The following is a 13,431-nucleotide window of genomic DNA, read 5'->3' on the forward strand; positions in this document are numbered from 1 at the left end:
TAACTTTTTCAACCTGAAAAAAGGAAGGCCAAAGACCAAAGGTTAAAGTATTTTGCAAAAAATGCAACTGTTTTTTAAGAATAACCTTTTCCTCACATCCAGATTATAGTTGCATTGAGATTTATGTTTCATGAGACACTCTTAGAACACCCAGTAGTTTTGAGCACATCCCCAAATTTACAAAGCTCTCTTTTAGCATTTCCGCCTCTTGTTCTTATCTTCAGAGTCACCAGGCATAGTTCGAAAGCCCTATGAGTTTTACAGTGTGATTTTTTTTTCCCCCAAAACACAATCCAATTGGTCTGGCTGTTAACTTTAACTATTCCATACTTCTTTAGGAACCATACTTTTTTAGTACTTAGTTTGGATAGTTAAGGGCTTCTCTGGTGACTCAGATAGTAAAGAATCTGCCTGCAACCCAGGAGACCTAGATTTGATCCCTGGATCAGGAAGATCCCCTGGAGAAGGGAATGGCTTAACCACTCCAGTATTCTTGCCTGGCGAATTTCATGAACAGAAGAGCCTGGTGGGCTACAATCCATGGGGTCGCAAAGAGTCGGACACAACTGAGTGACTAACACTTGGATAGTTAAAATATATATTTTTTTAATTCTGTTGTTTCCATCTTAATCTAATTTCTCAGGAGAAGACTCTTGAGAGTTCCTTGGACAGCAAGAAGATCGAACCAGTCAATCCTAAAGGAAATCAACCCTGAATAATCATCGGAAGGACTGATGCTGAAGCTGAAGCTTCGAAGCCAATCCTTTGGCTACCTGATGCGAAGAGCTAACTCATCGGAAAAGACCCTAATCCTGGGAAATACCGAGGAAGTAGAAGGGGGCGGCAGAGGGTGAGATGCTTGGATGGCATCGCCCACTCAATGGACATGAGTTTCAGCAAATTCCAGGAGGACAATGAAGGACAGGGAAGCCTGACATCCTGCAGTCCGTGGGTTCAAAAAGAGTCAGACATGACTGAGCGACTGAACAGCAACAGGAACTTGTCTGGAAAGCACAGGTGCTATCTACTGGTGGGCAGGAGGCGTGCTCACTTCATAGGACAGTTACAGAGCGGTATTCCTCAGGAATCTCCAGGTAGCACCTTCTCTCAAACAGCATCTTGTTACAATTTTCATTTATTCTAGTGATTTTTAAAATATGCACACAGCTTTAAAAAAAAAACTCAGTGGTAAGTAGACCTTAAGGTTGTACACATGTTTATGGGTGTACCCAGGTTTTATGTTCAGTACTTATGGGCTTGTTTTTACATGTTTCCAGAAAATATGTCTGGAGTTACTGAGCTGAAGTCTGTATTCCTAAAATGATGAAAGACGTGCAATGTTGCTGAATTGCTTGTGCAATTCTTTTTTCAGAAGCTAAATTTTTCCTGTAGAAAGGAGGAAGCCCTTTAAAAGCAGAGTACTTTGTATTAATACACCTACTGAAAGAAAACAGAATGCAAATTTCAACAATATGATTTCCAGTTTCAAACAAAACAAATTAGCTCAGACCAGGTTTTTATACTAAATTTCCCTGCACTCCCCGCCCCGCACTCCCCTCATGCAACAGTACAGCTTTCATAGTGCTAGATTTAACACCTGGAGTTTAAACACTTTCCAATTCCTTGATTTTAATTCAAGATTGCTACAAATCACCAAGAAAACCTTAACTTAGTAGATATAGGATAATAATCCACAAAACCTAATTATGCTAAGAAACATTAATATCCTTAAGAAAACTCTTTTCTCCCCATTTTCTAAATTCCAGAGAGACTCTCAACATATTCTGGGCTACACTATTTGGTTTTTAATGACTACTTGACCCATTTCAGTGTTCTTCTTTGTCTCATGACAGAAGTACCAATCTGTTTAGTTCAGTTCAGTTGCTCAGTCATGTCCGACTCTTTGCAACCCCATGGACTGCAGCAAGCCAGGCTACCAATACTAAAGAGAAACTTAGTGGTGATGTTTTAAAGTGAAAGTCAAGTCGTGTCCAACTCTTTGCAACCCTATGGACTGTAACCCGCCAGGCTCCTCCATCCGTGGGATTTTCCAGGCAAGAATACTGGAGTGGGTAGCCATTTTCTTCTCCAGGGGATCTTCCCGACCCAGGGATCGAACTCGGGCCTCCTGCACTGCAGGCAGACTCAACCGTCTTAACCACCAGGGAATTCCACTGCTTTAAGACATTGAAAAATAATTTATCTATGAAAAGAAAGAGAACATTCTGGTTTTTTTTGAAAACCTTCCATGTCTTAACTTGTTTGATTACAGTTTATAGCAACTAATATTATGAGGAGACATATTTGATTCAGCAGTAAACAGGTAAAGAGTCAAGAGGTTTCTTTTTTTTTTATTTACCATAAAGCTACCTCCCTCCCCCCACACATATTTTCCTATTTCTAGAATTTAAAATAGATCCAGAGAAATATATATGTATTTCCCATGTTTACCCGTACGTTTTGTGTGTACTTATCTTGTTCTACTCATCACACTAGATTTGTGATTTGTTTTCATGCTTTCTCCCTGCTTAGGTGGTGAGCATTTTGAAGGTAATTGACTTCAGGATATTCAGAGTTTCCCATGATCTACAGCACAGAGGTACAGCTGAGATGTTTATTAAACTGATTTTCAACTTGGCTTATAGAAGAAAGTGGAATGAATATTTATAGTACATCATAGAGTCCATAAGAGGAGAGAACATAGTCACACTCCTTTACAAAACCAGACTAAGGAATAACAGTTCTAATCTCTCACTGGACTATCCAATTTGGCTCAATTTCTATAATTAAGTCTCTCTATCTAGGTGAAATATCCTTATTATTTATTTAAGGTGGTAAAAACACATAACGATTGTCAGGTTACTCACTTTACTGGGTTGTGCGGGGAGAGGGTCGGGGAGCAGAAGGAATAGTTATTTGCCAACCTTACTCAGGCAGGAAGTGGCAAAGTCAAAACTAGAATCTGTCTTAATCTACAGCTGATTTAGTCTAGCTGCTCTACTTATGTTCCACTTTCTTCCTCAGTGAAGGGCTGAGAGGTCAATCATTTAAACACTCTAGCAGGAAGGAAGTTGTAGGTTTTAAGAATTATGTTTACCGCCAGTCTGGATCAGTTGATACATACACAGTTGCACTTAAGAGCTGCTAGGTGAAAAAAAAAAAAAAAAAAAAAAGAGCTGCTAGGTGGAAGGGGATAGTGAATGGGTACCCTAGACAATGCCAATTCCCGCACCTTTTAAAGACCAAACTATTTAAAGGGAAAATCCAACAGTAATGATGTAAATGATGTCATCTAGTTTGGGATATAGTTAAGATTTTTATTCATTTATCTAAAACAGCTAGGAAGACTTAAAAGCTCACATTTAGGCAATAATATTGAGAAAACTATCTGCTCTATTTGGGGTTTCTTCATTCTAATTCTTCTCTAATAATTGTGAATCACTGCCTACTAAAGATTTTGGGGAGGGGAGAGAACTGCTTTCAAATGAGCTATGAAACCATACAGCTATACATTTTGCTTCCACGAATTAAATATTTATAGAATTTTCCAGAAGACTATTTAAGAGTTGAGCAGGGTGATCTGGAGTGACATGGATGGAGTACAGGTTCTCAAAAGACTTCAATGTTTCTGGGAACACTGTTGACACTTGAATAGTTGTTGTTATTTACCATGGAGCTATCTAAACACTGGAGGAGACACTATACATCACAAAATCAGTGTCCCTTTGCACTGCAGAAGAAATATAGCTTTCAAGAAGGACTATTGGACATGTCACCCACAGCTTAATTGGCGGAGACTGACAAAGAGAGCCACAGTGAAGTCTATAAATGTATATGATGGAACATATTTCAAAAGAGAATCACTGGTCAACTTCATCAGTAAGGTGAACAAAAGAGCATGTTGAGCCCATTTGCTGCATCTCTCAGAAAAGCAAGCTCTATAGAAAGAGAATCCATCAGAAAGGTAAGTCCTATTGACAATCAAACTAAGAAGGACCTTCACCCAAGAATAAATCGTCTTATGGCAGAGAAGCCACAGTGATGACAGCACTTTGAAAGCGGAATTCCCTCATCATGTGAAAGTATTTAAAGGAGGAACTCTTCACTGCTGTAAAAATCCTCAAAGGAAACCCTGCCCCCACTCCTAATAATAAGGAAAGTGCTTCAAAGGGTGATAGGCAAAGACTGAAGCAATCTGGGTCTTGTTGAGAAAATTATCTTGAGCAAAAGAGGGGGGGAATGTGTTTTTGTCAGTTTTGACATTAAAGAAAGATCATCCATCCTCCTTTCTCTAGGATTTCCCTTTTGGTCTTCTCATCTAACAAAACAGTATTTGTTTTGGATGCATTCCATATACTTTTTAAAAGAAAAGTCATGTGAAAACCTGTATAAACAGAGTTGACTCACCCTATCCCCAGCACATCCTTTTCTTTCTATTCAAAGAGTTTGGATATGGGCTGATTATCATTTTATTTCCAAGACCATAACCTGTACCTTTTAGATATTAGCCTGTTAATATCAAGAACAACTTATATTCAATAAATAGTTCTCCTTTCTAAGAATTCTCCTCTCTCAATAGCAAGTAACTACAAGTACTACACTTCATACCGACAAATTGGAATATGGCAGTTCTGCTTCAATTTTATCCAAACATCAGGCCAAATTAATCTGCAGACATAGCTTCGTGTCTATGGTATATGCTGGTATAATGTGACGCAAATCCAGGATATGTTCATTTACATCTCGAATGTAAGAGTAAGTGATCTAGTTTATTAACAGTAGGTCCTTGGTGCTTGCTACCACCTACACTCGAATGGATTTTTTTTAGACTGCGGTAGGAAGAATGATTCCTGCTGACTCGTAATGTAACTTAACTTAACAAAGCTGCTTTACGTCTACTTGAACCCAGAATTTTATAGTGATACAGCTCTCCAAAAGCAGTGTACTGTTCACAGATTTAAAATGTTTCATTCCAACTGCCCCCTGAGAAAAACTTGCTTAGCTCTCTCTTCCAACCTTTTCCTCCTTCCTCTCAAATATCTTCAAAACAAGTTGTTAAAACGAGCAACAGATTATAAACAAGCTGAAGCCAATTCCATCTGTACCATGTCTAGAAAAAGTGGTCCTCATTCCTCTACTCTTCATTTAACAAGGATGGCTATCCAGCTTCCTCTTCCCCTACCCCCTCCCTCAACCCCCAGATAAGATTAGAAACCTCAGTAAATTAGCTGCATGACCCATCAGTAGAACACAGCAGAAACTACCCACGACCAAGAATACACTGAATTGAAATGTAATGACAAGTATTTTGTTATCTTCAAATGCAAAAATAAGGCCACTTGGGCCTGAGTGATGGTTTAATAATGATGATATATATTTGAGCATGGTTTTGGTGACACAAGTTAGAGATCTGCAGACATAATTTTCTGCGGATAGCAATTCTCATAGCTCTATAATTCTAGGGCCGTACTTCAAAATTTTTAGCTTTTAGTTTCTCTGAAACCAGAAACTATTAACCTCACTGACCAATATTTACCTTATTAGCTATCTCAAGCCAAATAATAAAGCTCTCTATGGAGACCTCCTAATAACAAAAATTGTTTGAAGCTTAAAGCTCTGATTCTTGCCCCGTTATTCACTTCAGTTGATACTTCAGGTATAACTGGAATAACATTTTTAAAAGGATGATTCTCTATTCCCCCTCAAAGACCCAAAAGTTTAATCAACCAAATACATGCATGTAGCAGAAAATCAAACAGTGCAAGATGACTCAGTGAAACGTTCCCTTTCAATTCTCCCCACCTTGTAGACAATCATGTTTAACAGGTTTTCTATTTATTTCTACAAAATATGCACATGCTATCTGAACCCTTCATTTTAAATCTGTGCTGTCCAATACAGTAGCACCCAAGAACATGTCACAAGTCAAATTAAAATTAATTAAAATTAAATAAAATTTAAATTTCAGTTTCTTTGTGACACTAACCACAGTTCAAGTTCTCAACAGTTACGCGTAGTTAATGGTGATGACACTGGACAACACAGATACAGATATAGAATATTCCCACCATTATTTTGCACAAATAGAAAACATTTCACCATTGAACAGTGCTGTTTATGAACTATAAATGATTCTTTCTTGTGAATTATGACTTAGTATTCATATTTACACTATCTCCCCTTCCTTTCCCCTTCCTTCCCCCTTCTAATTTTTATAGTTACATTCTTTTTATTGATAATTCTTTTAAAACCTTGTTTGGTTTTAAACTGCTTCTGGAACTAGAATGTAAGTTGGATAAAGGCAGGGAATTTTGTTCACCTCTGCATTGCTAATTGGGCTTCCCAGCTGGCGCTAGTGGTAAAGAACCTGCCTGCCAGCGCAGGAGACACAGGGTTTGATCCCCGTGTCGAGAAGGTCCCCTGGAGAAGGGCATAGCAACCTGCTTCTAGTATTCTTGCCTGCAGAATTCCATGGACAGAGGAGCCTGGTGGGCAACAGTCCACAGGGTCCTAAAGAGTCAGACACGACTGAAGCGACTTAGCATATATTGCCAATTACTTAGTGCCTTCAAGGTAAGAATGTTATTTAAAAACTATGTAACGACTGAATGAATGCATGACTATCCTGTAACCTAATACTGTTTGGCTCTCCTCAGTGCTGTGATCCTCCCTCCACCTACTCTTTCCTGCCTTTCCAGTGCCTAATGTTAATGAAGTCTTCTATGTTTTTATAGATTAATCCTAAGAGTTGAAAATGAGCAAGCAGCCTGTATATTATTATGACTATACATGTATTGCTTATTGCAGAGCTGAAGTGTTCTGGGATTATCTTTCCTTCTGGATGGTCCAATTGTCATAATCTCAGAATGCTTCAAGTCAAACATTTGCCTGTTTTTACATTGCATCCCATGTTAAAAGGCATGTCACGTTTTCTTTTGTTTTTCTTTTAGACCATGATTTTCACTATACAATTGTACAAAATTTTTCTGTAATTCAGTATTTAAATTTTTGAATTTTTAATTACAAATATTTAAAAGATATGCAAAAGTTTACAAAATATAATAGGCAGCCATGATTTAACAGATATTATCCATATTTGACAATAATTTTTAAAAATATTTGCTTCAACTTTTCTCTTTTTCTAACAGAATGAAATGTTACAAGTACAGCCAGATCTGCCTCCAACCTTCTTCCCTACTCCTATACATCCTGGTACCACAAAGATAATCATTTATGTACCATTCCCAACACGTGTGGAGAAGGAAATGGCAACCCACTCCAGTGTTCTTGCCTGGAGAATCTCATGGACAGAGAGGGGCCTGGCAGGTACAGTCCATGGGGTTGCAAAGAGTCGGACACGACTGAGCAGCCCCCCCACCCCAACACCTGTTCTGATTCATTTTCTGCAATGTAATATCCATAAACAATATACAGTGTTCTAAATGTTTAATGATTTATATAAATGACATCAAATCATAGGTACCTTCTGGCAGATTACTCTTTCACATTATTCCTGGCCTCCAGTTATTTTGTTTGTTTTTACATTTTGTGGGGTTTTTTTTTAACAGCATCATCTTATTTTTATATATGAAGTATTTCCAATATCCCTGATAATATAAATTAGTGGGTTGTTTTATTTTAGCTTTTCTGTTACTCTCTAAAATCTCTCTGCTTTCTCTAGGGTAATTGTTCTCTTTGTCTTGGATTTTGTCTTTCATGCTCTTAGTTTTCTTGGTATATCGATGGTGATCTTCGGGCATTTCTCTATGAGAATGGAGGTCTGGGTCAGTTATCTTCTGCAGCTATACTATGCAAGGTCCTCTGCTTTCAGGTACAGTACAGGTTTGTTTCCTTACTAGTCTTGGCTCTGAATAGAAGAGCTGACTGGGAGCTCTGTGAACACAGCGATCATTTGCTGATGCCCAAGAATTTGTTAGTCTTAGGGTCCCTCTGAATAGCTGACTGAAGAATGATTCGTTTTGGAGCACAATACCTCGATAACAGCACCAATTCTCCCAGACAGGCTGTTTAATATCTGAAAAGAGCAGTCTTCTGGGTTTTTTTCTTTCTCCATGTGACTAACTGATGATCTGTCCGTCTAAATATGAAAATGGGGAAGAGGTGAAGCTGGTCTAGCTGTTCTTCAGACTTTCAATTCAACACCTTGCTGTCAGTCCCCTGTTTGCCTCTTGATAATTCCGCTGGGCATCTCAAAACAACTCTCGCACATATTCTGGGCTGTATCTTTCTTTATCAACCATACCCATTAATGTATTTCCTCCCATTTTTCCCCGCCTTGGGAAAATTGGTTACAATTTCTTGTCTGCTCAAGATCCCGCTACTCCTTCCCCCAATCTAACTCTCTTTGCAACTGGTTTCTTTTCCTATTTAACTTCTCCTCCCTCTTCTCCTCCTCCTCTTTCTTCTGCTTTTTAAAATTGTCACTTTAATGAGGTTTCTTGGAAGACAGGAAAACAAACATGTATGTTCAGTCTATCATCATGAACAAGAGGCTGAGATTCCTTTTAATAAACAAAATCACTGCAGATGGTGACTGCAGCCATGTAATTCAAAGATGCTTGCTCCTTGGAAGAAAAGCTATGACCAACCTAGACAGCATATTAAAAAGCATATTATAGAGACATCATTTTGCCAACAAAGGTCCATATAGTCAGAGCTATGGCTTTCCCAGTAGTCATGTACGGATGTGAGAGTTGGACCATAAAGAAGGCGGAGCGCCAAAAATTGATGCTTTCGAACTGTGGTGCTGGAGAAGACTCTTGAGAGTCCCTTGGACAACAAGGAGATCAAATCAGTCAATCCTAAAGGAAATCAACCTTGAATATTCACTGGAAGTATTGAAGCTGAAGCTGAAGCTCCAATCCTTTGGCCACCTGATGTGAACAGCCGACCCACTGGAAAAGGCCCCGATGCTGGGAAAGATTGAGGGTAGGAGAAGTGGGTGACAGAGGATGAGATGGTTGGGTGGCACCACTGACGCAATGGACATGAGTTTCAGCAAACTCCGGGAGACGGTGAAGGACGGGGAGGCCTGGCGCGCTGCAGTCCATGGGGTAGGGAAGAGTCAGACATGACTTAGCGACTGAATAACAAGTGCTCAGTCTATCATCAAGAAGCTGAGATTCTTTTTAATAGCCTGCAGATTTTAGTGTCTTGATCTAATAGTTTATAGAAAGGTGCAACAGATTTTAGGCATTATAATTTTTCCCACTAATCACAATTATATTATTTTTTACCTTACTCATAAAAAAATACCAAAATTAATGTAAGGTTTAGCAGCTTTAACTGGTTCAGACTTGACTCTGGCTAAAACGTGATTATGGGCTAACTAGATGAGATTAGCACTTACTTCCTGACCTCTACAGTGCCCTCTAGGTTTAGAATCAGGCAGGCAGGATAGTCTCCTCCCTGACCAGTTCAGTGGAAAGAAATTTCTTAGACTACTTTTCAACTTTATATTTGCTGAATGTGGTTTGAGAATTTCTTGTGTTTTGGCCCTCCTGGCCATAGCAAATATAAGGACAAGCATCCCCCATATGCTGATGACATGATTTCATTACTGTAAACAAGCAATAGTCTCAAGAGGCAAACTCTCAAGTGGCAAACTCTCAAGTAAATGGTTTTAACAGTAAGTATGACAAAAATAAAGTCATTGGTTTGGCAAACATTTTCCCTATGCTTCATTCAACTTTAATGAGTGGTACCTCAAGCAAAAACGATACTTAAAGCAAGTTTAGAATATATATAAAATTAGAATCAATCTATAGATACTAAAAATCAATGAAGATAGTGATAAATGAAAGTGAAAATGTTAGTCGCTTAGTTGTGTCTGACTCATTGTGACCCCAGGGACTGTAGCCTGCCAGGCTCCTCTGTCCATGGGGTTCTCCAGGCAAGAACACTAGAGTGGGTAACCATTTCCTTCTCCAGGGGATCTTCCTAACCTAGGGATCAAACCCAGGTCTCCAGCATTGTTAGCAGATTCTTTACCATCTGAGCCACCAGGGAAGCCCATGAAGATAAATAATGCTGATAAAATGTAAACACAATGTGCTATAGTTCAGCTGGTAAAGAACTCACCTGCCAGTGCAGGAGACACAAGAGACTTGAGTTTGATCCCTGGGTCGGGAAGATGCCCTGGAGCAGGAAATGGCAACCTACACCAATATTCTTGCCTGGAAAATCCCATGGACAGAGGAGGCTGGCGGGCTGTGGTCCATGGGGTCACAAAGAATCAGACATGACTGAGTGTGCATGCACACATGCACACGAAGTACTGTTCAAACATGGATTTGATTTTGGTCACTAGTTACCTTGCTTTTCTGTCTTGTTGTCAAGTAACCCAATAGCTCTAAATGGCAGTGGCACTGTTGCTGGCACATTTTGCATGGCACGACGATGGGGAATCACATAAAGACCACATGATCAGATTTGTGTTTTAGGCAGATGGCTCTGGAACAGGCTGGAGGGTGAGGGATAAAAGGGAAGATGAAAGCAGGTCTACCAGATGAAGACTATGTACAGGACTAGAGGTTCTAAATGAAGATGATTGCAGTGGGATTGGGGATCAGGAGAGAGATTATAGAGAGACTGAGGGAGCACAGTTCTGACTGTGGTGACCGGGGTACCTGTGGGGGAGTCAAGGAGAAGGGCAGGGTCAGATTATGATTAGATTTCCAGCTTGTATGACCAGTTGGATCATGCCCATCATGCATGTTTTCAGGGAAAATAACAAAATCAGTCTAGTGTGAAACTACCTAGGAGGCAGAGAAATATGTGGGCTCAGAAGTGAGACCCTGGCTAAAGATACAGATGTGAAAGTCTGTAGAGCGCAGAAGACAGTAAGACTAGAATGAGGTTTGCAAGGAGGAGAACAGGGCGGCAGTGGAGAATCATGCAGGTATTTAAACGGTGAGCTGAAGAATGAGTCGACAAAGGAAAATAGGAGGGTGTTCCAGAAAATAGGAGGAGGACAAGGGTACCAAGACAAAGTTAGATAATAAAGCAAAAACTGTTCAAGGCTGGGGGGCAGACAGTAGTGACAAAATCTACAGAAAGGACCAGTCGAGTAAAATCTGAGAGGAGATTGCTGAATTCAATAATTAGGAGATCTGAGGAACTTTAGGAAGAGACATTTCAATGTGATGATGACAGAAGCTGAACTCCGTTGGGTTGAACAGCATATGTGAAGTGAAGAAAGTGAACAAAGACTGCTCTTTACAAAGCCTGGCAGGGAAGGAAGGTAAGCCAGGTTGATGGCTAGTGGAAAGCATAATGACGTTTGTGCTAAAATATTTGGGTTCTTGGGGTCCCTCCTACTGATTCCACCTTTCTGTTTTTCTAAGGTGTTTAACATCTTACACTATTACTTTTCTATGGAGTTTTTGCAATAAAATGAGTGATATGAAAAATATTTAGACATGCTAAAAAATCTTAAGCATTACTCAAATGCTCCTTAGCTTTCTGAACAGAAGTTGTATTTGAAGAAAGGCTAAAAGACTAAAATAGAATTCCATCCCCAGAATCATTTTATCTTTAGTTTATTTTTAAGTTGTCTGTTGTTGTTTTGCTCCTAATATCTTTTGGTCTACCAAACTGAAAGTTATGACTTTGCACTTTAAATGACTATGGCAATCTGTCCTGCTTTTTTGGCACAGTAGTAGGTGCTTACTGAATATGGATGAATAAATGAATCCAGAGCTTTAATTCTAGGTCAAGTTTCACTGTCAAAGATGTTCACAACACCCAGTACTTTTTCTTCAAAGTATGTATCATGGTTTGTGACTATTTATTTTTATGTGGGTAATTTTTGACTACTGTTTACTTCTTCTACTAAGCTCCATGTGAATATGACTCTTTCTTTACTATTATATCCTCAACACATAGCTCATAGAAATATCTGTTGAATGAATTAATAAAGAAAATATCAGCACAAATTCATTATTTAACAACAAAATTGGACTGAATTAAAGGATTATCACTTAGTGTGGGCCTGCCTATCACTATGCTGAACAGAACAAAAAAAGATGAAGAGTTTCTACTATTTTGTTTTAGGCAATTTTTTTTAACAAATATCAAACTTAACATAATATGATAATTTTCCTGCCTGTCAATAGTGCATTTCCTCAAACTGATTACTAATAATCTCATATGTAGAAGCCACATAGCCTTGTCACCTGTAAGGATCTCAGGCATTGGCATCTGTGAAAGGACAACATGACTAAAAACTGTCAAGAACGCTGAGGTGTCCTTTGGGCAGCATGAACATCTGGGATCTATTCTCTTTGGATATTAATAATGTAGCCGTACCTCAGCGGCCTTCGCTAATTCCTTTGAGCCCCACACAGCATTTTTAAATGGTTCCAAACACACAAGATCTCTAATTGGTATGGATTTCATCCACAGTTTCCTTACAGTCACAAAACATCTCAGAAACTCCTAAGCAGGAATTGACAGAGGAAAGCTTCCCTGTGCCCCTTTGTGAAGGCAGCTATTAATAATTTTTTTTCAGGTTCAATAAAATTACTGAGCTCAAACCGTTTCAACCAAAAAACTGGGGAGAGGGACTTTTATTTTCCCTGGCCTCAACACTGTCTCTTTCTACTTTAAATCACAGTTAATGTTTTAAAAAATATATCTTACACATAAGTCAGTCATAGACCTTTAGCATCAAAGGCTCTGAGCAACATGGCATGTAGTGGCCTGACCTTTAGCCATAATTTCTAAGTGCCATTAAAAAATGTCTCTCAAACTAGTTTTAAATTTAGTGTTGACCTAGTAACCTTGATCCCCAAACATTCAACTTTAGATGATTATTTTATTTTGTTCCAAAAGCTCTTCAGTCCAGTGAAGGCATCCATTAGGAAGCTTCACAAAGAGTTTCGAGTTTGCCTAGAATTTATTAGCTACATCGAACAGGAAGATGGTGATTTGGGTTGCTTGCTGAGTGAAGATTATTTACTGTGCTTAACTGACCTTAAGAATTCCAGGAGGGATACAGAATGGGGAAATTCAAAGAAATACAGATTCTATTCTCAGCGACAGGCAATCCAGACTAACAGTGAAATAATGTTCCATTCAAGTGCAGTCCTGAATTGGGTCTATTCACCATATAGCATCTTTGGGGACTGTCAGACTATCACTTACATTCTTCAGTTGGGTACCTATCCAAAATTTTAGACTATTTCCTCTAAGTATATGTGCCTGATAAAAATGTAAGATTACTTCTAAGAGGAAGTTAGGTCTTGAACTTATTTTTCTTTTTAAAATTTTCTCCTGATGTTTTTCTCTAACTAAACTCTCTCTAAGTTTCTGAATAGGCTTTAGATCTTTATTCTATTATTACTTTTAGTAACCACAATATGAAATAAAATATTTCCTTGTTTTCATAAATCTGTGATCCTTTGCTGC

The 13,431-nt window shown here is 38.8% G+C and overlaps 1 protein-coding gene across 4 annotated transcripts in view; it reads right to left on the bottom strand.

Annotated features, from left to right (window-relative positions):
- Window positions 1-13,431, bottom strand: part of MSRB3 (methionine sulfoxide reductase B3) — a 169,698-nt gene that overhangs the window by 12,921 nt on the left and 143,346 nt on the right. The gene's annotated exons all lie outside the window — the stretch shown is intronic.

Source organism: Cervus elaphus, chromosome 3, assembly GCF_910594005.1.
Source record: "Cervus elaphus chromosome 3, mCerEla1.1, whole genome shotgun sequence".
In the NCBI taxonomy this organism is placed as follows: Eukaryota; Metazoa; Chordata; class Mammalia; order Artiodactyla; family Cervidae; genus Cervus; species Cervus elaphus.